A 25,852-nucleotide genomic window follows, 5' to 3' on the forward strand; every position below is an offset into this window, starting at 1 on the left:
TGGTGCAGCTCTAATTGCATTGGCCCCAAAAATCCAGTACTGAAATTAATTAGGCCACATTGAGATACAAAACATATGATGACCTTATAATATACAGTCCTTTGTTATAGATTAAAATAATCAGCAGTGTCATTTCTTAAAGTTTAGCTTCATCTCAACCAACTCTCAACAGCAAAATGTTACTTTTCGGTAGCCCATGCATGCATAAAATAATATGTGAGCAGCATTTTGCTGTTGTAGCTGTATGCATCAGTAATAATAATCCAATAAATAACACTGACAGGGGCCATTGTACTGCCTAATGATTACTTTCTTACTTTCACATCTGCAGTACACTGTTACCATGCAGCAGGTGTTGTACGCTGCTGTGGCCACAGGTGTCGCCAGAGCTCCCTCCTCCTCCTCCTCCTCCTCCTCCTCCTCCTCCTCCTGTGCCTGTAGCAGCAGCCAGATGAATCGCAGCAGCAAAAGGATCCAGTCCACTCCTCACTCTCCATGTTGAAAGAGAGCAACTTCTCCTCCAGCCGACTCCCACCGTCCCCTACCGCCCAGCTGTCTCACACAGCCCCGTGATATGTCGCTGAACTGGGAAGGAGGCTTGGAAACAACTGTATGAGCGGCAGGCTGGTCGACACAGAGTAAGTTTACATTTCACTGCTGTCTGCTACACCACGCCGACACGGACACACGCATAACTTGCTATTTTTAGCGAGCGCCTCTTGTGTTTCTTCAACTAACGTATGTTTTATATGCTAACTTATGCTAGCTAGCGGAGCTCAGATAGCGTTTACTGGTGACAGGAATGAACAGTATTTGGCTTTTCTCACCGTCCAGACGGTAGTTTTTAGCATCATAACACCGCAATATTTGTATGAATTCGGTCAGTGGTGGTATTAATGTTTACTGTGTGTGTGTATGTGTGTGTGTTTGGTGTGTCGTCTGGCTGGGTATTGGCTAACGGTACAAGCTAGCTCCACAGAGTGAACCCTTTTCATCACCAGCACCACGTTAGCAGACCTGCCCCATGCGGTTGCGGCTCGGCTGTCACTTGTTTGCATGGCAACCATGAACCTAGCTCAGGTGACAAGCAAGGGCAAGTACATCTCTGTGATTTCCTCATATTTATTCGTTTTTCATCTCTACTATCACCTGCTTCAAGTGAAATGCTACGTTGAACTGGATTGGTAAATTTGAACAGAATAAAAAAAATAGATGGACTGTGTAACGGCATGTGGCAGAGCAGTCATCGCAGGAATAAACATAGCGATTAATAGTACTTATAAACAACCCCATCACTGCAAGCAATCATAAACATGGTGTTGATGGCGTGTGTGCATGCATAACGTGAAGACATAATGCAGTGTGGCACTCGAGATGGTTCAAAGGACAGCGGTGAGGCTGGGAGACATTTAGCTAAATGTCAAATACTGTATATGCAGTGCAGGCCGAGACATCTTCAGCATGGTTCAAGTCCAGTGTTGCTGCTGTAATGCCATAGCTGTAACCTCTGACATATTTCCACAATCAGCACATTATGACTGTCAGCAGCCTTTTCTACAGAGAGACTTTCAATTTATATTTAGCCCAGATCATTAGGTAGGTTTGAAGTTTGTTTTTTGATTATACAATATTTTTCTTTTCATGACACAGCCTTCATAATTTGAATGTTTTCTGGCTAGAAATGTACTGTTTTTGTTTAGAACTAGACCAGTAAACCTTACATTATTGAAGAGAATTTGGCATATATTGGCAATATACCAGCCACTAAGCAACAAGAAATTGTATAACAGAAATTCCAATATATGTTTGAGGTATTTTAAAGGTAGAATAAGTAGGATTTGTAAGTTGCAGTTTACCAGAAAGACAGTTGATGTTTGAGTGTCATTTCTAGAATGTCAGACACCGAGGTTTTTGATTAGCACGGCTAAATCAGGCTTTTTCCCCAGCAGAGTTGTCACACCTGATGACAAGTGTCTCCTTTGACAGCAGTCCGGCGTGGGCAGGCGACAGACCGATGGCAGCATTAAGCTAGAGCCTTAACATAAACACAGCTGGAACGGCGGAATAGATCCGTAACACAAATTTCATTGCTGATTTCAAGCTGAGTGGAGATTTGAAAATGATAATACATAATATGTTGCAATAAATTAGTGAATTATTCAACACACATTTTAACAAATCAACAACAGCAGTAGAGTTTTACAAAGAATACAAATGACAATGTAGAGTCTTAGTCTTCTGACTTTTTTGACTTGTAAAATTATCTTTTAAATGGACTAACATCATATGAGCTCTCCAACCATTATATCAATGTTGCTTATCAAACCACCCATCTATAGGTATTGTTAAAAAAACTCTCAAAAAATACATCCTCAAAAATAAACTTCCCTGATTCTTAGGCCCAGTGGGCCACTGGGCTTGCAATACACTGGGGAAAACCCTGAAAATAAGAAAGTGTGGGCAGAAGATGGGGTCTTTGTGGATGCAGGTGCTGTCACACACTTCTGGTGGATTGTTGGTGATGACAGAGAAGGAAAGGAGTTATTTGAATAAGGGATTCTTAGAAAAAAGTTTGTTGTGTGTTTATTAAGAATAAAAACAATCAATCAACCAATATATCATTGGCAGACCTTTTTTTTTTTTGCTGATATCGGTGTCAGCATCAAAAATCCAGTTTGAGTTGCCCTACACTTATTTTATTTATTTTTATGCCTTTATAGGACAGCTGAAGATATAACAGGAAATGGAGAGTGAGAGAGAGCAGGGAAAAGCATGCAGCAAAGGGCTGCAAGAGGGAGCTGAACCCATGGCCACAGTAGAGGGGTCACGGCCTCACCACATGGGGTGAATGCTCCACTAACTGAGCCACCAGGCCACCATACTTGTGATAGTTGATCTTGATAAGATAATGACTAAATGTGGAGATTTTACAGTGTCATTCATCTCTGTCTATTCCCAGTGTAGACAAAGATAGAAGAGCTCATCATCTTTAATCGTGTGGTATTATGTGGAGTTGGGCTTTACTAGAGATGAGAATAGCACAGAAGTGCACTTTAGTTAATAGTTAAAAGGGTTACTGGAATGTGTCACTCAAAATACTGGAAAAAAAATAATCTCAAGAGGACAATCTAAGCACAAGAGGAAATGATTACCAGAGAACTAGAAGTGAAATGTCGGCTGGCATTTGGTAAATTGCAGCTGAGTGAGAAAAGACAGTTTAACAGTCTGTCTCTTGTTCTGCACTTTCTCATTTTGTCAAAGTTCTGCAGAGTCCTTATTTGCTTTGTTGCCTCAGTGCCTCTGTGATCTGTCTGTACTTTCAGTTGACTACATCTTTCAGAGTGGGTTATACAGAATAATGAAGGCCGGATATCCAGTATTAGGATTCTCTATCAGACTGGCTGTGAACAAAAATTGATCTCTTATTGAATGACCGCAAAATGTCAGGCTGCAAGTGGTGTCAATAGCAGGGATGGTAACATATAGGCATTTGAAGGTCATTAATACTGCGTCGTCATTGAACATAGGTCACAAGATCAATAACAAATGAAACAACTGCTATTTTTATATCTGGGTTTGATCAAGTCTGTGCTGCTTTAAATACTCTGTCTAATGCTCTTCATTAAATTGAATTTAAATCCTATAACCATAAAAGTAAACATCTATTCCATGTTCTCTGAGTTTTTCCAACTTAGCTTTTATAATGATGGAGATTTTCTGTGCTGATCTGTTTAGTCTGGTCATGCCATGTGACGGTCTACCTTGCACTAATCAGGTGGGGATATTTAATGGTGTTGGTCCCTAAGCCTATCAACTAGAACGGTGGCTTTGCTCTGCCATGAATGACAAATGGGGAGAGAGTAGTCATGAAAGAACGAAAGAAAAGGGTGGTGAGAATGTGAAGAGCTGTTTCTGTGGGAGGTTAGTGCTGTATTTTTTTTTATTGCTGCTTTTTCTAGCAGGAAGACACAGCAACAGATGTCCCATATCCCCTGCTGTGCTGGAAGATACTCATGTCCGAGCACATACTGTAGATCTAACTATAGGAGTAGCTGCCCAAGGGCGTCCTGGTGGCCTACGGTGTTTAGACACGGACCGTGTAATTGCAGTGTCCCTGGTATAAGTCCAGGTGAGGACCTTTCTTACATGTCATCTCTCCTGTCTCCCCCCTCTCATTTCCAATCTAATCTCGATTGTGCACTATAAGAATTAGGGCTTGGTATTGTTCAGAGAAAAAAATGTAAAAATAAAAATAACAACCAGCACCAGTACAAATAGAACTGCAATAATTCATGGGTTAATGGATTGATTGAAAAAAAAAAGTTGCCAACTATTTTGATAATCAATTAATCGTTTTTAATTTCATGTAATTTTTAAAGCAAAATTGTCTCATGCTTGTTGGTTCCAGCTTCTTAAATGTAATGATTTTCTGCTTTTCTTTGTCATTCATACTAGTAAATGAAGAGTCTTGAAGAGGATTGGACTGTTAGATGGATATAAGAAGCAATTTGAAGGCATTGCTTTGGACTCTAGAATTGTGATGAGCATTTTTCCCAATTTCTTGACATTTTATAGACTACACAATTGATTAATCATTCAAATAATTGCCAGATTAATCAATAATGAAAATAAATCATTAGTTGCAGCCCCAAATGCCAATACCCTCTAAGTGAGTTGTCATTTGATACCATTTTTCATTTTTCTAAGGATACTCCTTTTCAAAGAATGCTTGTAGTGATTGGCTGCAAGCAAAATCATGCAAATACTAATTTTTTCTAGATCTGGGTAAAAAGGGATTGCGTTTGACTGGGGAAGTTTCAGTATTACTTGCACTGAGTTATTTCACCAAAATACCTTACAGGTATCGAGTATTGTCTGATACCCAGTCCAATTAATAAACACCCTATGTGAAAATTCAGACATTTAAATAATCTTTCTTTGGAATTTTAGTTGAGCACTACCAGTATTGTTCATTGTTTTAAATGACCACTTTGACTTTCCTTTCCTTTGCCTTTAGTTGGAAGTATGACACTATAGAGAGATGGGGAAACACAGAGAGATGATAATGTCATGTGACAAGAGGGATCTTCCTGGGCTGTAATCAGTCTGGCACATCATTGTTAACGTTTGATGGTAAACTCCTTAAACCATTTAACTATCAGAATGCCCACCCCATTGGATCTTCAGGTGTATCTTTGGACAAGCGTTTAGTGGCTCAAAGAAACAGGCAGGCTGAAGCTGGTGTAGTCATCTAGAGTGGGGATTCAGGTTATCCGTGGAATCAGAATCATAAATAGTAGAACACAAATGTCAGTCAAAAGATTCCATTAATAGACCTTCACCTTGCTAGTATAAAACATCTTTTTTGCACAAAGCACCTCTGTGTTACTTTTATTTTAGTGAACTTTCTGTTCATTCAACAGGTTGCAGCATCACTGCTTTATGTTAGCTCCTGTGTTGAATCAGAGCTGTAAGGAAGTTTTGCTTCACTGACAGAAAAGTGTTAATGAGGGTCTTGACCTAAAGCTAACTGTTCTGAATTGTTGTTGTCATGTTTTGTTCAGTATTCAATTCTGCACTTGGTGCGTCTCACTGCTTACATATATTGTGGTGGCCTTACATTAATAGTAGCAGCAACAACAAGATGTGAAACAACAAAAAATAATTAATTTTAATAAGTGTTAAGAGCCGACAAGAGACTAAACAAGGAGACCTGACAGCCAAGTGAATCTTTTGCCAGAATTACAAAATGGAACATAGGCAGCACAAGGGGGAAAGACTAGTGAGAGTCTCTGGGCAGCCTCTATGGTCAAAAAGATAGTGTCATTTCCAACTATTATAAAATAAAAAAACAAGAAAAACTTGTGCTCCACATGATGGTCAGCATGTGAGAAGTGTGAATATTCCTCCTTGTAATTTTCCAAAAGATACTTAGCTGTAAACTGTTAGTTTCAATATGACTGCTCTTAACAATGGAAGTTTCCTACTCTAGGGTTTGATAAGTGGCTCGATGCCGTTCCAGTTCCCCTGAGATGCAAATGCTTTCCCCGACATCTAGTGGGGGAATCTAGGCTAATACTGCTCCATATTGAATCTGTCTCTCTGCCCCCAGAGAGCCAGCGCACTTTTAGCAGCCTCTACTGTGCCAAGATTCCCTTCTCCTCCCATGGTTTTGCAGTTTTTTTGTCCCAAGTTATTTTACAGATGTAAGTTGGCCTTTATGTCTAAAAACAGGTCCCTTTCTCACAGAATGTCACTTTTTCCCCCAGAGAAAACTCATCTGTGTGAATACAATTCAGCAGTGCTGACATTCTCAAGGTTATGATATAGCTGCATCATTAAAAAGGGGAAGAGCGAACACAAAGTTACATATAGCATAGTGTATTGTATGCTGTGTGGTACCATACAATGTAGAAAGATGTTTAATCAAATGGATGGATTATTTGTGCAGATATCAGATATAAAAGCCACATTACATCATTGTGAACTTTGTTAGCCTACACCTGTCTGTGAGATGCTAATTCCTGCTATAATGTTAGCTGTTGTTTATGATGACCACTGTGTTATAATACTCGTGCCTGTAGATGGTACTCTGCTGTGTTAGTACCACATTAATCTGGGGAAGCAGCTTTTCCTTTTATCATAACGAAAAGTGAGGCGAATAATTACTCTTCTCTGAAAACCCATCTATGACTCCTGTGCATTTTAGATGAATATTTCATCTAAAATGTTATTTTCATGAAGGTAGCAGGGTAATGGTAATATTGTTGGCATAGTGTCTCTTATAATACTTGATAACTAATAATCTTCGTCTCTCTCTCTTTTTTATTTTTTTACTAAAAACCCCAAATTGCAATTTTTTTCAATTTATTTCTATAGCTCTAATAGTTGAAAATAGAGGAGTTTTTTTCTCATTTCTTTAATGTATGCTTATTTTAAGGTCTTAGTTTCATCGAATTTACTCTCATAACCTTTTTTTCATCTCTGTTCATTAAACTACAGAAAAAAATGTACCTCACGGTTCCTCATTCTTTCTGTCTCTTGCTTACCATATCCAGTAAACACGCACGCACGCACACACGCGCGTGCACACACACACACACACACACACACACACACACACACACACACACACACACACACACACACACACACACACACACACACACACAAATTAAGAGTTTGCAACTAACCTTCTGACCAGTTTACGTTTGTTCCTAGGCTGCTGGGTAGCTGATGTGTGTGTATTTGTAGAGCAGGTTTAACACTATAAATCCCCACCGCTCTTCTTTTTACAGAAGCAGTAGCGGCTATAGTATTCTCATGGTAGCAAGTGCCTCTGCAATCGATATCCACCTCTCACTCATCTCTGGCTTAATGTATGGAGCTGCAGTGTAAATGCTGCCAGCTTTACTCAGGACCCAGTGTTTTTACTTTGGGGAAAATGTAGCTACAAATGCACAACAAGATGAATTTTATTTATGTTTGTGTGTATATGACTTGTGTTTGCATGTTTTGTGTACATGGAATATATACTTTATTGTTTTGCAAATTACCTGCAGTACAAATATGAGGCGCTAGCCCATATGTTCTTTACACAATCTACATTTGTTTTAAAGCTGTTTCTGAGCGGCAGGCCTTGCACATGGACTAGGTCTGGTCCCTGAAAATGATTGGCACTGTGTACACCCCATGTCAAATGCTGATAATCTGCAGTTTCATGGGATAAGCTCCAGCGTCTGTGTTGAGTTTACAGTGGGGTTGTGTAGGTTTTTTTTTTTTTTCCTTATCTTTCTTTCTTTTTTTTTATACATCCTTTTATTACATTGAGTGTATTATTATGAAAGATATGTCGCTGAGAGGCTTGATTATGTCATGGTTTTAACGTCAGCCTGATAAAGCCCTCTTTGGAGGGTCATCACTGTACTCTGTACAGAATCTGACAGATTGGCTCAAACTTTTGGCATCTGCCTGCTGATGTTTTCATGTCATGGCATTTCATTGACTGCAGACAAATCAGTTAAAAACTACATTGTAATTATAACATTGTATTTATGAGGCTGTGTAGTGTGTGTAGTCTGTTTTCCTAATGGAGTAGTCAGGTGAAAGGAGAAAGTGACACTGTGTTTGGTTACACTAAAAGGAAACTTGTGACACTCAGGCATAGATTTCTTTGCCAAGCAACTCCAAGAAAGCAAGCATGGCCTTAACCTTTAAGAAAGACCTCAGGTTTCAGAGCATGGATGGTTTCCATGACAGGAGAACTCAGTCTTAAAGTGATACTCTCTCCCAGGTCTATCTCTTAGGTATTCAATACTCTGCTCTGCATAGGCAAGGTTACTGTAAAAAGGTTTTAGCTTAGACTTTTACCAATAGTAGTGGCCCTGGACAGTTTGAACTATGTTTGTTACAGTGGTTTCCAGCAGTGACAAGGTGTCACGCAGGAAATAAATCAAATATTTTCATAGAAAGTCCTTTCACCAATGCTGCAGCATTCATTTCTCTGTGCTCCCTCCCTCCTGTGTTTGTGTCTCCCTGCGTCAAGCATCCCCCCCCCCGCTTCCGCTCTTTTGTACTTAGATTAGACTCTTGGTCTGATCCCTAAACTGAATTTACAGAGATGAAATTGGCATCGATCTTCTCATCTAATGCATGGCATGGGAGCAAACAAGGGAATTTTCTAAAATGTCAGGGAAATTCCTTTTATGCTGGGTTATGGTGGTTTTGTTGATGTAGCACCACTTATATTCTGAAGCTGATATATAATATGTAAGCTTATTTTAGTGATTGGTCAGTGTCATCTTCCAGTCATGCTTAAAGGCTAATTGACACACAGCCAATAAAGCTGGTTGTGGTTAAATGGCTGCTTCAGTAAGCTTTGTGTAAAATAGTGATGGTGTTTCTTGTTTTTCACCAACATATATATCGTTCTTTTAATCAGACATTCAAATATAAATGTTCACCAATGTGGAGACAAATACCCACATGCTGTACATTTGTTTATCTGTGGCCTACATGTATCCTATATATAACATTTCTTTGCTCATCACATGTAAATTGTAAAGCAGTGGGTGCACAGCAGTGCAGCGGAAAAAAGGAACCTCATCTAACCTCTCCAGATCAACACAGTGAGGCGTTTTGATGGCTGATCTGATTGGGTCCACTCCACGGCTTCTCTCCCGTCCCAGTTGAATGCTGGTCAGACACTATCAGATGTTTCTATTAGGGCTGGAAGCTTAATTCAATTATATTTATGGTAAAATGTAATTTAACCGACTCACAGGAAGTGGAAAGGCAGGCGGCATGAATGGGGAAGCATGAAAGACCAAGTGAATAGAGAGAACCAGAACAAAAAGCTATTTGGTATTTTCCTGGTAATTTTCCTGTGTCTCCTGTATAAAACAAGTAGAAAGACATCCCATCCTCTCCTTGCAGACCATAATTCTTACCAGACTGCTTTGCAAGTGCGCTTCAGGTCTGTAACATTTAATAAACAACCTGGTGATCACAGTCTAATTTAAAAATGGCCGCCCACAACCACTGTTCACTTATGAAAATAAATCGCCACTTTGTGGATAATATGTTGGTTATTATTTTACAGAATGTTGGGCTCTACATCAAGGAGACTAATGTCAATGGAGCATATGTTTACAACAAAATCTACTGTGTTTTGTCAGAGCAAAAGATACTCAGACAATACTTAAAAACTGTTATGAAAATAGTGTAGAGCAATGCACTTTTACAATTTACACAATTTACTTACAATTTCAGAGGTAAACACATCCAGTTAAAGACACTCCTCTACAGCTACAACTTTCTTTCTACAGTGTAGTTTGCTGCTTGAGCCACATAAACTTTATCTATAATGTTTATTTATGTTGTCTGTTCTGCATCTTCATCATTATAGATTGATACAGGGATGACACATTTTTGTAGGCTAACACAGAAGTTAGCACAGTTATGGTTCCTTTGATTAAAAAAGCAATGGGATTTTTCCATTGTCATTCCACTGGCTGATTTTGTACTCTAGAATAAAATGTGGTGTTTTTAAGCTTGCAGTAACCTCAGATTTTATCTCTGGCATCTGAAAAACCCATTTGAAAATATGTTCAACTTTGAGATGAGGGAACCGGAGGTGCTAATATGATAACCTGTTTCAGAGTTTTAGGATTCATTCTTGCAACACTCCATACAAGCAGTTGTTTGTTCCCAAACAAGTTATTGGGACATGGGGCCCATTTTAGATGGTTGCTATTGACTCTTGAACCAATGTTGTTGGATCCCATTGATCAGTTGTTTTTTTTTTACCAATCTTGCTGTGCCAACTCAGAGTTAAACCTAATGGCACCAACAACCCTAGGGTAGGAGGGCATGTGATGAACACTAATTAGTCTGTGAGGCATTTGAGTGCACTTAATGATAAGCACCCCTAAACTCCGTGCCATTCCTGTAAAGTCTGTAAAATCTGCTCTCATTATGACCGATGAGTGCTCTCTTTGTTTCCCTGACTGGATCTCATGCTCCTGATTTTCCTGCCTTCATGCAAGGAGAATGATTAAGTTTATGGTCTGTTTATCTGTGTGCCCTGGCTCTTACCGTGACAAACACTCCCTGTGTACCTAGGGGCACTTGTAAATATCAGCCCCCACTATCCACTTCGATTAGAATCTCAGATCTGGGAGCAGATGAAGGACTTTGTCTAATAATATGTTAACTGAAAAATGCTTACTCTCCAAACAGACACTGACTTCATATATTTGACATTTGATGACAGTCTACCAGAGCCACGTGTACCCTGCTTCAGCCTTGGCTAAGATTACATTAAGCTAAGTGGGCTTGTGTGGATGGAGATGAAGTTGGATGGAGAAGCAAGTGGAGGTGGTTGTTGATAAGCTGCTTGACCTTTGATGGGTTTTTGATGTTAAAAAAAATAGTCAAGGTGTCTGTACACTTTGTTTCCATTTTCCATTCCACTCATTCCAAACTAGGGCTATAAGGAAATATTGCAGTCATGTGATGCTTGCTGTGGGGTTGAGCTCATTAACATCATCACTGCAAAGTTTTTGTAGGGTCAGTCTCTTTTTATTCCCTTGCACAATGTGTTTGAGAGTAGCACTGTCACACAAGACAGGTTGGGAACACAGCTTCGGATATGTTGATGGAACTGCCAGAGGAAAGTTGACCATAACAACAACTGCTTTCAACATGCAAAAAATGATAAATAGTCACAGACGGCAGTCAGTGTTGGATTTATCATCATAGATTTTTTTCATCATGTCCTGAAAGAGTAGCTGCAGTTCAAGGCTGGGTTACAAAGCTTGAGAAAGGGATATGACCACATTGGAGCAAATGTTGTAGGCACAACTGTAACATTATTGTTAGCCTTTCCTGCTAACCCTCTTCACTTTTCCAGCAGTTGAGAAATACGCCTAACAGACAAGATTTTTCTTTTTCTTGAGAACATGCAGTGTTTATCAATTGACACATTGTAACCTCTGTACATTTACTGCCAGATTGAAATCTTATGGCTAACTTTTTCCTCTGCTCTGTTAGCAGCACCACAGACACATTATGCACTACCCTGTTCCTTTAAGGAGTTATGCTACCCTTATGACAGTATCCTTTAATAAAGTCAAGTGAAATGTAATTATTTGGGCAGTAGCGGTAAACTGTTGTCCGTGGGGATACATAGCATTTTCACAGCAGTAAGAAAAAGTCCATACCATCATACCACTAGTCCAAACTTTGACTTTGCCGGATCTTTTGTGTTTGAGCATGTCTCTTTTGAGATTATCAGTGAAACAGCCCAAAGGTACAAGTGAGAAGGAGGGATAACTGTGTGCACTTTAGGAAAATAAATGTTAATAAGTAAAAGAACTGTGAAGAAGTTGGACAGGTAAAGGACAAATATTAAAAGAAAAAACATTTTTTGAATAAGATTGCTTAAGGAGGTGAAGAGTCAGGTTCTAAAGGTACAATCTGAATAGTGATGTGCTAATTTGTTATCACTCAGTTTTACTTCAATTTCTAGCCATACTATATAGAATATAGTTGGCATGTCTACCCCTAGCCTCAAGTTATTATTCATCCCCTTCCTATTGTTTCCCTTAATTGAACCAGAGACACAACTATAAATCAGTGGGCAGGATCTGGCCTGGACCCCTCCTATGAGTCAGTCTTGGCTCTCTGCTGGGAAAGTTGGCGAGCTCACAGTGTTCTTATGTAAATGTTACTTAGTTGTATGCTGGAAAAGAAGCTTGCAGAGCTTTGGTTATACAATATGCATGTGGCCACGTTTCACCCATCCATTACCATATAGATTTGAATTGCAGGGCTAGTGTGGCTAATTGTCCCCTTGATGTAGTTTAGCCCAGTTATTTGAAACTATGAGTGGGAAGTAAAAGACTCCCACAAGCCAGTAAGCTGTACATTAGCAAGCACGGTCTACATGTCATTTTGACAGTGATATATGATCATATATCAACCATTTCACATGTTTAAATTTTATTTTTTGTGACTTCTTGGTGTGTTGCTGGACAGCATGGTGGAGGTAGAGGGAAACACAATACAGGTCATGTGGTGAATACAGCCTCATAATCATGCAGTATAACTTCTACGTGGCTTGTAGTTTATTTTATTGTGCTTGAATTGCTCTCAAGAACAGATACTTAACGTCTGGTCTGAATGAGGAAATGTAGGACAGCTAGGAGGGTATATTAGAAGGTAGTGTAGTTCTGGAGTCCTTCCATCCAAACCATGCCACATTCTGGGTCGCAGTGTGTTCCTTCACTTCTAACACTTTGTACATGCACACTTTGTACATTTTGTCATTCTTGTGCCATATGTTTGCATGACATACAAATCTTTTTTTTGTGCTGGACAAAATGAATACAGAATAGAAATTAGCGCTGTTTGGTTATTTTGAGGATTCCACGCTCCTCTGAGACATTCCTAAATTACCCCTTCTGTCCTTCTTCTTCATATCTTTGTTTTCTTCTAGTTGCTGTCTGTGTTTGGCTTCCATCTCCTCTGCACTGCCTACCCCCTTTGTCTTTGTCCCTCAAGCACTGCTGACAGCTCAGGGATTCTCTCTCAGTTCACTTCTTATTTAGGTTATGTATTCAGATGTTATGGCTTCTTCCATTGCTCAGCAATAGCATTTTAAAGGCAAAGATACTATCTTTGTCCAAACCATTTTACACTTGTTGGTGGTTTGCCAGTAGACCATTAGCAGAGGTGTTGTCTGCAGAGATTCATGCCAAATTCTGTTTTTGAATTGCTGAATTAGTATGTTAAATTTTTTGCAGGTTTTACTGAAAACCTTTGGAAAGTTAGGGAATTGGTGTGGGGATTTGTGATACTGTGTCTTTTCTAGTCAGGGAAGTTGAAATGGTTATGATCCAACACAATATTCATGAATGGTGGAGAAAATATGATTAAGATTTCATTGAGACAAACCTCTACTGTACGAATGTCTGTTTCCCTGCAGCAAGATTGGTGCGATCCTGAATTGTTTGGGGCTGAGTGATTACGATATTGCATTTGAGGATGCCTATGTTAGGAATCATTTTAATGTATTTACTGTATATTAGGGATATGTGTGTATGCATGCTTGTTGCTGTGTGAATTGATGTGTGTGTGTGTTGTTTTGGTTTTTGGATTTGTTTCTTATCACACATCCCAGCTGTTTGAGAATGCATTGTTCTTTGTGCAGTCAGGATTAAGAGGCATTTCAAGGAAAAACAAAAGTCAGACTAGAATGGGGTGTTGAAAACAGCATTTTTAGCCGTAAACAATACAACATATAATATGTCAAGTATGCCCAATTAGGATGAGAGTCAGAATTTAACTTAAAATAAGGAGGTTGTTTGTTTAAAATGGACACTGTACAATCAGCAGGAGTGAGATTCCTTCTGCCATCCTGGATCCTGGATATTAGGGTGTGTATTTGTCTCATACAAGTGTATTAGTTCTCCATGAATATTATGTGTGTTAGTGTCTGTGTGTATTTGAGTATGGTTAGCTGTAACTGCTGCTGTGTGTCTGTTGACTTTGTAAACACACTCATGTATTTATAGTGTTTCTTTCCATGAAAAAGCAGGTAGAGTGCTATCAGATTTACTGTTACTTTGAATTACTTTTTTTATTGGATTGGCTCCATGATAGACTGCTCAAGTAGTTGTTTTGCCCCAAATTTACAGTATCTGGAGACTACCTGTATCTGACTGGCAGTGATGTGTGTGCAGGTGGAAAACTGTGCGTTCGTCCCAGAGAAACGTTGGCAGCTCCCTCAGGACTGGGAATGGGTGGGGTGGGGCTCCGCCTTCCTTAGCAAAGTGGTGTGACCAGGAGGAGCATGTGAAGGAGAGAAACTGGGAGTGAGCCAGTTTGTCTGTTTGTACTGTGTGAGTTAAAGTGAAACCTTACTCTAACTTTTGTGTGTCTGCAGGTGAGACAGGCTGCTCCAACAAAGGCATCTGGATGCAGTGTCTCTTGTGGCTCAGGTGAAAGGTAAGCTGAGCTCTCACCCTCTGCCCCGCTCTTTAATGTCTTAATAATACATATGCTCGGTTAAATAGGCTAACCCTCGGTTGTAGCTTCCATTAATCAAATGGTTTGTGTGTGCCGTTCATATACTACAGTGCAAGGATATGGTTTAATTTGTGAACCTGTTTTCTCTCAGGCGTCACTCTACTTTCAAATTTGACACAAATGCAAGTACATTTTTACCCAGCATTGCCAGGAGGGATAAGTCACTTTTTGAGATGAACGGAGAATTAGGGCATGTCTCTTAAGGTGTGAAGTGGATGTAGTTTCTGTTTATGCAGTTGCGTTTGATTAAATGTCAGTTAGTACTGCAGAGCTTACATTTGTGCTGTTTTGGTGACTTCTGCATTTCCATGTTTGCAGTTGTGTGTCAGTGTTGCAAAGCAGAGCAGAGTGCAGCACTGAAAGAAGAGAAACAGTTTGACAGAAGTGAGATCAGCAGCTTACAGGGTGTGTCAGATTCATTTGGGTTAGAAGGGAGTAAATGTTTGGGGTTGCACAAGGACAGCTGGCTACAGAATGATACTTCAGAGATATGCAAAGCCCTAAATCAGGCAGTTTGCCTGAGGTACATGTTGATCTTTCATCCAGTGGCTGAGGAAGTGTAATGACTAGTTACTGTTTCTTATTTCAGCCTCCCATCCTTCATACACTGTGTATTTTGGTCTCTCCTGGTTGGATAAATGTACCACTGTCCATGCATGTTGGTTGCTTGTATAAACAATACAGGAGACAGTCTGTCCATTGGATGTAAAGATGGAAAGCAGGTGTTCCTATCTTGCGCAAATGAATTTAGCCCTCTTGCTGTAAACAAGTTCCATTTGGTGTAATGGAATAACAACACAGTTATCTTACTGTCACTACTTAGGTATCCTGAAACTGTGTTGGTGTGTAACATCAAATTTTGCTTTGCTATTGCGTACAACCTTAAGATGGTAACAGACTGTACTATGGTAGAAAAAAAACACGCCCCTTGACTGCTCATATCAGTCAGGAAGCGTTTGGATTCAGCCTTTCCGAGGCTGTTTGTCTTGGCACGTGTTCGCAGCACAAAGACGTATCAGATTTAACAGCAAATTACACATTAACCAGGAAAAATGGCTCAACCTGTACCCAGCAGTTTACACCCTGGCTATTCTTGCCTCATTTTTTGTCTGCCCCAGAAGCCACACACATTCAGACTATCTGATTTACTACGATGTTAAGATAATTGTTATAAACACTTTATAGTTTATGTTTCGGGCAACTGACTGACTTTTCACATAGTTGCCTTATCTGCTCTCTGTTCCATTAATTAGGCTTAGTATTGTGCATACAGTTTTGTCTCCATAAATCTGACTTGTGTGTTTTAGTCAGTCTATACCACCAAGTGGAAAGTACAGAAAGCGGAAAATTGTCATATTCTGTATTCAGTATATCCACCAACTAAATTTTAACCATTTTTTATTTACATATTTCCACATGTAATTGGAAGAAAGAGATACTGCTAGCTATACGTTGAAATGCCGAAATGATACCTTTTATGTCTAACTGGTAAAGAGCAACTGCACCCCCAATTCTGAGCCTAACCTTCTAACCCCTCTGGAAAATTTTGAAAAAAAGAAAAAAAAAAAACTGAGTCTGCTGATGCTTTGACAGTCACCAGAAGCTCATTGTGTGTGTGTGTGTGTGTGTGTGTGTGTGTGTGTGTGTGTGTGTGTGTGTGTGTCAGTACATAGCTGTAGCACTGTTGTCATCATCAGCAAGGGAAAGAATGCTGTCTGGTGGTGCTTCTACAGCTGTCAAAAGTGCCACAGTTGAAAAATACCAAGTAGTGGCTTAACAAAATATTGTGTAAACTCCTGTGAATGATGAGTCTCTATCAGCATATTTGAAAATGTGGACAGTTTCACAAACTTCCACTGAAGAGTGGGGACTGGGGGAGGTGGGCTGCTCAACTCTGATTAAAGGGTGTTAACCTTTTTTTAAATATAGATTTCATGATGTATAACAGTTCACCAACACTTGACTCTATGTCAAGAAATGTCATTATTAACACTACCATATTGATGTGTTTTTCATTACAGTACAGTAATATAATTTAGTTTACAGCTCAAAAAACATCTTGAAGTGTGCTGCAGTCTCTTTAATTGCAATTTAAAAACTGATTTACCTCGTCTTTGACTTTCTATAGAGTGCATAGAAATATGGAAGTCCTTTATGTATTTATGCTTTCCTAAGGGTCTAATGCTTATGATTTGATTAGCAAATTTCTTCATGCAGCATACTATAACATGTTTGATTTAAGGTGCAGTGAGAGGAATATGATGAGACAATTAGATATATGGCTTATACCCTAAATTATCCTAGATGTATATATTTTGCCTAATTGTAGCCTGGAAAATGGTTTATGAAAGACTAGTCATACATTCAGGGCCTGACCTTGTTATAATGAATCAAAAGGAAAAGTCTAAATTGGTTGTCAGACAGAATAAATTAATCGGAGTGCTAGTAATGCTAAATAGGATCTGCAGTGGGTATTGTACAAGTCCATTCACAGTAAATAGAGTACCCAGCAGTCTCTTTTGATCAGCAACCAAAGTGTCATTTAATGAGATGAACACTAAGGGAGCCAGTGTGAGATTTATGTTTATTTATTGTGTTTCTGATGATTGGAGAGGGGCTATATCCATCTTTGTGTTGGAGAGTCTCCCATTGTATTAATGACACAAGGAAAAACAATCTGGACTTCAGATTCTGTCTGAAACAGCATAATGACACCCAAAGTAACACACCACGATGGATATACAGATCTCTGTTAGGGGTGTTATGATTTAATTTCTAAATAAAAAATTGATTAAAACAAAACAACTCTTCAAAGATGACATGGTGTAGTTTACTGCTGGCCTGCAGCTGCACTTTTCTTATCTTTTTAAAGAAGAATTTGAAAATGTCAGTGACAGTTGTCAGGGTATAAAAGGAAATCAGGACTTTTGTATAACAATGCCATAGCCATCAATGCTAAAAAATAAATAAATAAATAAAAATGTTTAGATCAAAAAATCAAATTGAATCATGACCTTAAAATCGAAAATCAAAGGGTGGTGGAGATCTCAAATCTAAGACATCAATAAAACTATATGCATGGATAGAGACAGTGAGAACTCATTAAGTTTTATGAGATTTGGTTCAACTGAAGCTTCAGCTGGTGGAAGAAATTTTTACTTTCCAAACTCTTTGCCAACTGGGGCCTTTCTGTGTGGAGCTGCATGTTCTCCCTGTACCTGTGTGGGTTCTCTCCAGGTTCTCAGAGCCATCTCTGTGACTCCAAATTGCCCATAGGTGTCAGTGGTTGTTTGTCTCTATGTGTTATCTCTGTGATTGACTGGCGATGGACCTCAGCTCTCACCCAGTTTCAGCTGGAGTCACCGCCCCCCCCACAAGCCTTCTGAGGATAAGTGGGCATAGCTATTAATGATCCTTAGCTATAAGTGGCATCCTTCTATGTACTCCACTGACTCAAGTATAATGATTAGCACTCCGGCTAGGATAAGCCTGTGTATCTGTCAGTGAAAAGCCCAGGAGCTGCTGCCAGTGTCAAGCATAAATGTGTCAGTCAGTGTCATATTGATGAAGGGACAGAGAGAGGGCAGGTGGCAGACAGAAAAGACGGAGGATGAACAGGTTGTGGGAAGTCTTGATCTTTTGACCAAAACCTTAATGAGCACAGGTACTCGGTTCATAAAGTCATAAAGTTCATAAAAAACTGCCATTACATCATATGTACAAAATTCACTTAAAAAAGTTTAAAACGCAAAACACTTACAAAACACTGGTGTACAAAAAATTTGGGTTACTTGCTTTCACATAAATCTGCTTCTCTCTCTTTTTTTTTTTTCCAAATATTATTTTTTGGGCTTTTTACCTTTATTTAGAATGTGACAGCTGAAGACATGACAGGAAAGGGGGAGAGACAGAGGGGATGACACGCAGCAAATGTGCTACAGGTGGGAATTGAACCAGCAGCCACTGCAGAGGACTGATAGCCTCAACACATGGTGCGCACGCCCTACCAACTGAGCTATAGGGGCCCCTGCTTCTCTCTTTTTGACCTGACTGTTTTTGCTCAGGTTTCCCTTTGTTTACTAGCTTAGGCCTACAGCAGAGTCACTAAATATCTCAGCTAGACATGGTATAAATTATTTTTAGGATATTTTTGGCTATTTAGGAACACCATACTTTGTCATGTTGGCATGTGGTACTAAAGAGGCTCTATTAAAACAGTTTATGGAAAAAAAACTTTTGTAAGACTGTTGTGCCTTTTATCAGCAACTGCTTTGGTACACTTATACCAAGCATGTACATGTTTCGTGCGGCACTTGACTGTGGATGCACTGGCACAATAACACATTCATAATGCCTTGAAGTTCAATGTAACCGTAAGGCAAACAGATGAGTGTTAAAAAAAACTTAAGTCACAGAAATAAACACTGCCAGTACTTGACAAATCATTTCTAAAACACATATGCACATTAGTGCAGATCTGCCCTGATTAATACATCCAAAGGGGTTCACATTGCTGTGCTTTCATTCTACTCTGAGTTCTTTGTCAGTTCATCAAGCCCATTAAAAAGTGTGTGACAGTGATCCCACAGTAATAAGCCCAGAAGCCCAAAAACTTCTGTTAGGTCACTTATGGACAATCAATAAGTTACCTTTTGAATGGCACAAAACGATTGGTTACTTAACGTAATCCCCAGTTCTTTGATAACAGAGTGAGGTGTTTCACCATGGGAATTGCCTCGGCTTGACACCAATCTTCTTTTTATACCTTTATGCTGACTTGCCCATGTTAGTATAATTTTTAAATCATAGTTTTCACTAGGGATGTTCCTGGCGACTAATTTCCCTGTCGATTAAACTCAAAATTTAATTTAGACTAGTCGACTAGTCTAACACAAAGAAAACACTCAGAAAGCAGTTAAAATTTAGCAGAATTTATTAATTTATAATGTTAAATACTGTCCGAAAAAAATAGTATTATTATTGTATTAAGAGCCATTTGAAACTGTTAATCACAGTCTACAATCGCCTAATCGTACTTTAAATGCAGCTGAAATGCACGCTACTTTGCGCTGTGCAATACAAGCCTTACACATTAATGTACAAAACATGACAACAACTCAATAAATGCTTCACCTTTTCAGACTGAAGAGGGTCACAGTGTCTGCAGGTAAAGGACCCAGAGCTAACGTTAGCTGCAAGCTTGACACAGTGAGGCTAACGTTAGCAGTGCTAGTAACAGCAGCAGCTCCACGTGCAGGTTTATGTTTGTGTATGTGTGTAATGTGGGCAGCTTATTCTGTCACAGTCTACATTCATCTGTCCGACTTTGCTGATATAAACATCTGGGTTGCCAGGGCGATCGGGGCATACGTGCTGGGCAAGAGGGGCTGCTGTCTGACAGTGCCGCAGCCCCGACTAGTGGTGGATGGCTGCATAAACTCTTAGAGGCAACAGATAATTAGCATCGTGCATGAATGAAATATTGATAAATGATTAGTATTTCTGGTGCTGACTAGTGTGGATGGGGACGTTTAATTGTATAGTCAACTAATTGCGCGCATCCCTGGTTTTCACTATGTCTTGTGGCACACTGTTGACTGTTTTGATTGCTAATGTGTAATTCATTTATCTTAAGTAATTATTTGAGTAGAAAACAATTGCAATTTTTTCAGTAGCTTCAATGTTATGTGCGCCACTGACTCCAAGTCAATGCTGAATTGTATTACTACACTGGACAAATAGGAAACACCTCTCTTTATTGCATTTTAGTGCTTCTTCTTTATCATATTAATATGTGATTTTATTTCAGTATCACACTCTGTGCCCCTTTGTCCTTTTCTTTCCACTTTCTTTGTTGCCAGGCAAAATGGGAAATGGTGTTTTTCTTCCCACTTAAGTGCAGGGCACTCTAAAGGTGTGCGCCAAAACTGGGTACAGTGCACATGCCATGCACGTTCTCTAACCTTTGACACTTTTGCCTCAAAAAATCCAGGGAAAACCCTGGTAAAACCCTTGTGTTTGGGGGCTGTGGAACACTATAACCTGCCTGTATATAACAAACTCTATCAAACATTTCAGTCTATTTGGTGTATTTTTATTAAAAATGTCAGAATAGCACTGGTGTTAGTACAAGATTAGTTATGGTCCATAAGAATGGGGTAATTTCACCTAGACAGGAGTATAATACACAATGACTGCTCAGTTATTGTATCTATAGAAAAGTTTAGCCTCATTACATTATGTTAAATTAGCTCATTGGCTGGCTGTGACACGACTATCAAGTGACTGGTTGGACAAAGGGCAGAATTTGCACTCTTAGCAGGTTGACCCAATTACTTCCCATTCATTGTTTTACAAATCATGAGCAAGTCTTGTTGTAGAAGTATCCATTCATCTTGGGTGTGAGAGCACCCAGCAGTCCAATACAGAGTTGTCAGCCAACTTTTTTTTTTTTTTGTAAGAGTTTCTTTTTTTCCCCCGATATGAGAGGCTTTGAGTTTGGTGAGAAGTGGTGTGAAGTTGGTTTGTTCCCTCTCTCACCATCCCTAGCTGGGAGAGTTGCAGGAGTCCTGTTTTGAGATCAGAGGTGGGAGAGGATCATAGCAGCCCATGGATTTCAGCCAGTAGCTCAGTATTTTTGAAGATGGTTGCAGTTAATGCAGTTACACGGGTGGATTTCTTTAAAATATCTGCTCATATGCTGTATTGACATACTGCTAGAATCTATAAAAGCTGGGTTCAGAAAAAGCACTTGGCTATGTTATTTGTTGGAAGAGAAAACCTGAAAGTGAAAATGTTGAAGACAATAAACATAGACATTGTGAAAAGGAACTATGTTTAATAGGTTGGCAGTGCTAAAATACAAACAAAAATCATCTTGAAAAAAAATCTTTTTGCCATATCACCCACGCCTATTTTCAGTTTCATTTGATGATTTATTTTGATTTTGGCACTAATTTGACTGTGTAAGTGTTTTTGGTATCCAAATTTATTTTTATGAACTGACAGTGCACTGAAAATACAGACATTAGCTGTATCTAGCTGGCAAAATTCACCAGCCTTGTGTGTGCTAAATGTACCTATGTGGGTGTGTGATGGTTCAGACTCTGAGTCATTTCAAACCTTACCAGGAACTCTATTTTCTTTTTTCTTTTTTTCTTGCATTTTTCCCCTAGATTCTCTGCTTTTTTTCTCTAGTTTGTTCATTCATAAAGTTCTGGAGCTTCAGTAGAGGCCACAGGTTTTGCTCAAGTTTAACACTTCTTATAGAGTTTGTAGAACAACCAGCTCATGAGCTTATGGGAAGGTACAAGCAGCATGTTTCTGGACTCATGATATACAGAAGCTGCCAGTTAAAAATGCCCTAATAAAATGTTATTTTAGAAATATATTAGCTATAATTTATTCATCGTTGGCAGCTGGGCGGTATATTGCAGTCTGAGAGGTGTATAATGGGCTCCTACCCTCTGCTCTTTGCTTTAGCATCATTAATTAAAGTCATTTATCTGACTCCTTGTCATCTACCATCCCTTACTTAATGATCCTCCTTCTGTCCAGTCATGATCAGCAGCCTCCAGGTCTCTGCCGGCAGACATCTTCCTCCCAGCCCCTCACACCTCCTGACTCTCTAGCAGACAGACAGAAAAGGCCCTGCCCTCACCACACTAACTCCCCTGAGGATCACACTTGGCCCAGCCTGTAGTCTGTGCTGGCTTAATCAGACACAGGCTCATTTACTGCTCCATTCTTTTTTTCTATGCAACCTCCGCAGCTTATTATTTCCTTTTCTGCCACAGAGGTTTTCAGCTCTATAAAAAGGCCTTGTCATGATGTAACAGGGCCTTAAAATCACTGCAGTGACTTGAAGTAGAGCACGAGAAAGAATCCAATTTGCATAGCCCTTATATATAATTTAAGGTGCAGTGTGATAAGTATAATTGGCTGATACGTTGCTTTTTCATGTCTTGACTTTTCCAGCTTTGGGAGTGGAAATGCGGGAGTGGCAATTAGAACTGAAGGGAAAGTAGATATGGCATTGGGGGTTGCCTCAGCATGAAATTTGTTGATATAGTCAAACTCTTCAATAGGTATTTTCAGAGAAAAACAGCTCCATTGACACATGAGCACAATCATGTGTTACCAAGGCATATATTCTGATTTGAAACTATGACGATACTTGGTACAGATTTGATATGTATTGGGATTCTACTAGTATTTTGATTTGATATGAATGATTATTAGTGAGAAAGTGAATTTTGTTTACTTTTTAAACGGTAGACCATGCAAGAAAAATTGAATCATGCACTTAGAGAGCCTGTATATTGTCAGTCATACTTTTGAAAACAATGGCTATCCCATGTCAGTCTTTCTGAGTTTCATTTCAGCTGCATCATTGCTATATTGCATATAAATGTGAGAAATAAAATACTTTTTAAGGTAAATTTAAGCTGTTCCTGCTTGTCAAGCTATGACATGAAAAAATAATAAATAAAAAGTAAGGCCAAAATGAATAGAGCCCCTGAAAACTGCACAAATAGCCCTTAAATGCACATTCCTTTAGCACTTCTTCTCTTGAAGCAGCATCCAGCTATGCTCTCAGTGTAAAGTAAAGGTGGCCTTGCACAGTAAATTACTGTTGAGCCCTGCTTTTTCCTTGCTGCAGTTTGGGCTGAAGTACCGTGCTGAAGGACACTTCATTAGAAATTCAGTTGGACAGAGAGAAGGTTACCTCTGTACCTGTCCCAATCAGACTCTCTCAGCCAGGCAGGAGATTTTGTTCATCAGCTTTGATGCTACTGGCCCACTTTCTTTAGTTGTCATGCTGCTTTGAGCTATTATGTCAAATGTCCCTTTGCTAGTATTGTCTTCACAGTCCACTACTTTTCTGTTTTATCTCACCTGTGATGAGAAGAGAATTTTATGGTGGTTGAGCCAGTTCTGTAGACTTTGTGTAATAATGATTTAGTTAAAGGATGACTGGTAGAGCACATACCAAATTTACTAGCATATGCCACAGAAAGAACACTAAAATATGTAGGCTTTATTTTTTAAAAAATAACTAAATTTCAAGCTAACCTGCATAGGAGAAGATGAATATGTACTTTCCAAAACTTGTAAAAACACAGGTATTGTCTTCTAAGAAGGCTTGTTTATAGAGGTTGTTTTGTTTTTATTTTTTTATTTTATTTTTTAATATTTTGTGCAATCTTCAATAATTAGTGCAAATATTATAATATGTTTTTTTTTATAACAACTTCTTTTGATTTTATAATGACCATACTAAATTTCTCAAATGATTGCTTGATCAGGCCTAATCAAAAAAAAAATCTACAGAATACCGATAGCTGTAGCCCTGTCGTTTATTGACAAGAAATTCCAGTGTATTGTTGATCCTCTGTCATGACCTTTTTACCTCATCTGGCTCCTGGATGTAGTAGAGGTCCTTGTCAGTTTGTCTTTGTATGTAGGAATATTCACATACTGATTTTCATGCAGTAAATACTGTCAGATCTGTTTCTGTGTCCAGATCATTTCTTTGACACTGTGGTGATATGTAACGATGCTAAAGTGGCCCTGATGCTCCTATAGAAGGAAGAACATGAACAAAAGCAAGAGAAGATATGTCAGTACAAGTCATAGTCATGGCTGCAGCCTCTCAAATAACATTATTGAAGTCCTCTGATACTTAAAATGTACAGGTAGTCTCTGTGTGTAAACATTACAGGTGCATTTGTGTATGCATTTGAGGCACTTGTGTGTAAACAAATAGGCCATGCTTCATACCACTGCATTCATCAGCTCAGCCTGGCAAGGCCTGCCTTAGGCTGGTTCTCACACACAGCCATCCCTGGCCCAGATCCAATCGTATAGACAGCCAGCTGGCTTTGTCTGTCTACCAGGTCAAACATGGTTCCAGTGCAACCATGGATGGATGAGTTGCAGAGGTTTCAGGTTTATGAAAAGGAACATGACTTCTTCATTGTATTACTTTAAGATGATTGGTATTTATCTAGATGTCACATGGTGCAACACAAAAGTGATATGGATAAATGTATATCTGTCAAAATGTCTATGATTTTGTTTAACTTATTATGCGGTGATAATCAATAAGTTGAGGATTCAGAGCATGATCGGAGAAAGTACAACGACACAGACACTAGAGTCGGAGGAGCACAGAGAGAGAGAGGGATACTTGATACGCAGTTTGTTCTGTATCTATATATCCCTGGCTCTGTTTTCAGATAGATATTGGTTTATCTTTGCACTCTTACTTTTCACCCTTAGAAAGTGAGCTCATTTCTCACCCACTTGTACAGAAACCTAGGTCTCACTTTCAGGCTATGTTTACCTTGCTGCTTTCCCTTCTTCCTGACAGAAGCCTCTGTTCTCAAAGGCTGGTTCTGTGTACGAAGGGAGGTTGTGTGTCCAGCTAGTCTAACCTGAAGCAGAGGAAACAGTGGAGATACTCTGCCCATTTTAACAAATCCTTCACCTCTCTTGCTCAAGTCACCACTGAGCAAGAATTTGAATAACCTCTGACAACTTTCCTGATCTGCATACATGCTGAAATGCTCCATCAACGAGAAGGAGGTTTTAAATGGTCATAGGTTAGTTGCTTGGTGTACAGTTTTTGACATTAGTACCATAGTAGCATCGGGTAAAGCAGGGTGGAGATTTTGGTTGCAATGGTATAATAAAGTATAATGTGTCTATGGACCACCACAGTCCTCACACAACAAAGGGGATTTCCTATTTTAAGTAAGATCAAATGGATAGTCTGTCTGGAAGGCATTTTCTCCATGTGAGTTCCTTAAAATATACCTGCAACCCACGCAAGACTCAGAATAGAATAACTAAACCACACATCCTCCCACTGAGTGCCACAAAATTAGCCTCCTGTGTGCCTCCTGTCTAACAGCAGACCTACTTCTGCCTTCTTCACATCCTCTTAGACACAGTTGTTACTGATTTTTTTTTTTTTTTAGTTCTTCTTTTTTATTTAGCTAGATAATTTTTAGTTATTTTCAATGAAATATTCAGACTTCTTTATCAATTTCATTGTTAGGACAAATGTTCAAACAACTTGGTGGAGCTGTGTTCATCACATGTTTTTGCACTTGTAGTTTTCGTTTTCCTTCTCAGAGGATGTTAGGATGGAAACTATGCCTGTGAGCAATCATGTAGCAGTGATGGTTGAAATGAGCAAACGGAATAACAAATGGCAGATCTTGCTTGTATATGTGTGCCCACTCTCACCATC

General features: G+C 39.2%; 1 protein-coding gene across 4 annotated transcripts in view; it reads left to right on the forward strand.

The window, feature by feature from the left end:
• The first annotated feature begins 530 nt into the window (after positions 1 to 530).
• osbpl5 (oxysterol binding protein-like 5) overlaps positions 531 to 25,852 on the forward strand; it is a 51,546-nt gene continuing 26,224 nt past the window's right edge. For 2 of the 4 annotated variants that reach the window (XM_084733506.1, XM_084733508.1), the window contains exons 1-2: positions 531 to 638; positions 14,450 to 14,511. The gene's annotated coding sequence lies outside the window, so the exon portion shown is untranslated. The remainder of the gene's footprint in view (positions 639 to 14,449; positions 14,512 to 25,852) is intronic. The other 2 variants (XM_084733507.1, XM_084733509.1) reach the window with 1 other exon arrangement.

Source organism: Lutjanus erythropterus, chromosome 13 (genome assembly GCF_056507025.1).
Source record: "Lutjanus erythropterus isolate fLutEry1 chromosome 13, fLutEry1.hap2, whole genome shotgun sequence".
NCBI classification, from domain to species: Eukaryota; Metazoa; Chordata; class Actinopteri; order Lutjaniformes; family Lutjanidae; genus Lutjanus; species Lutjanus erythropterus.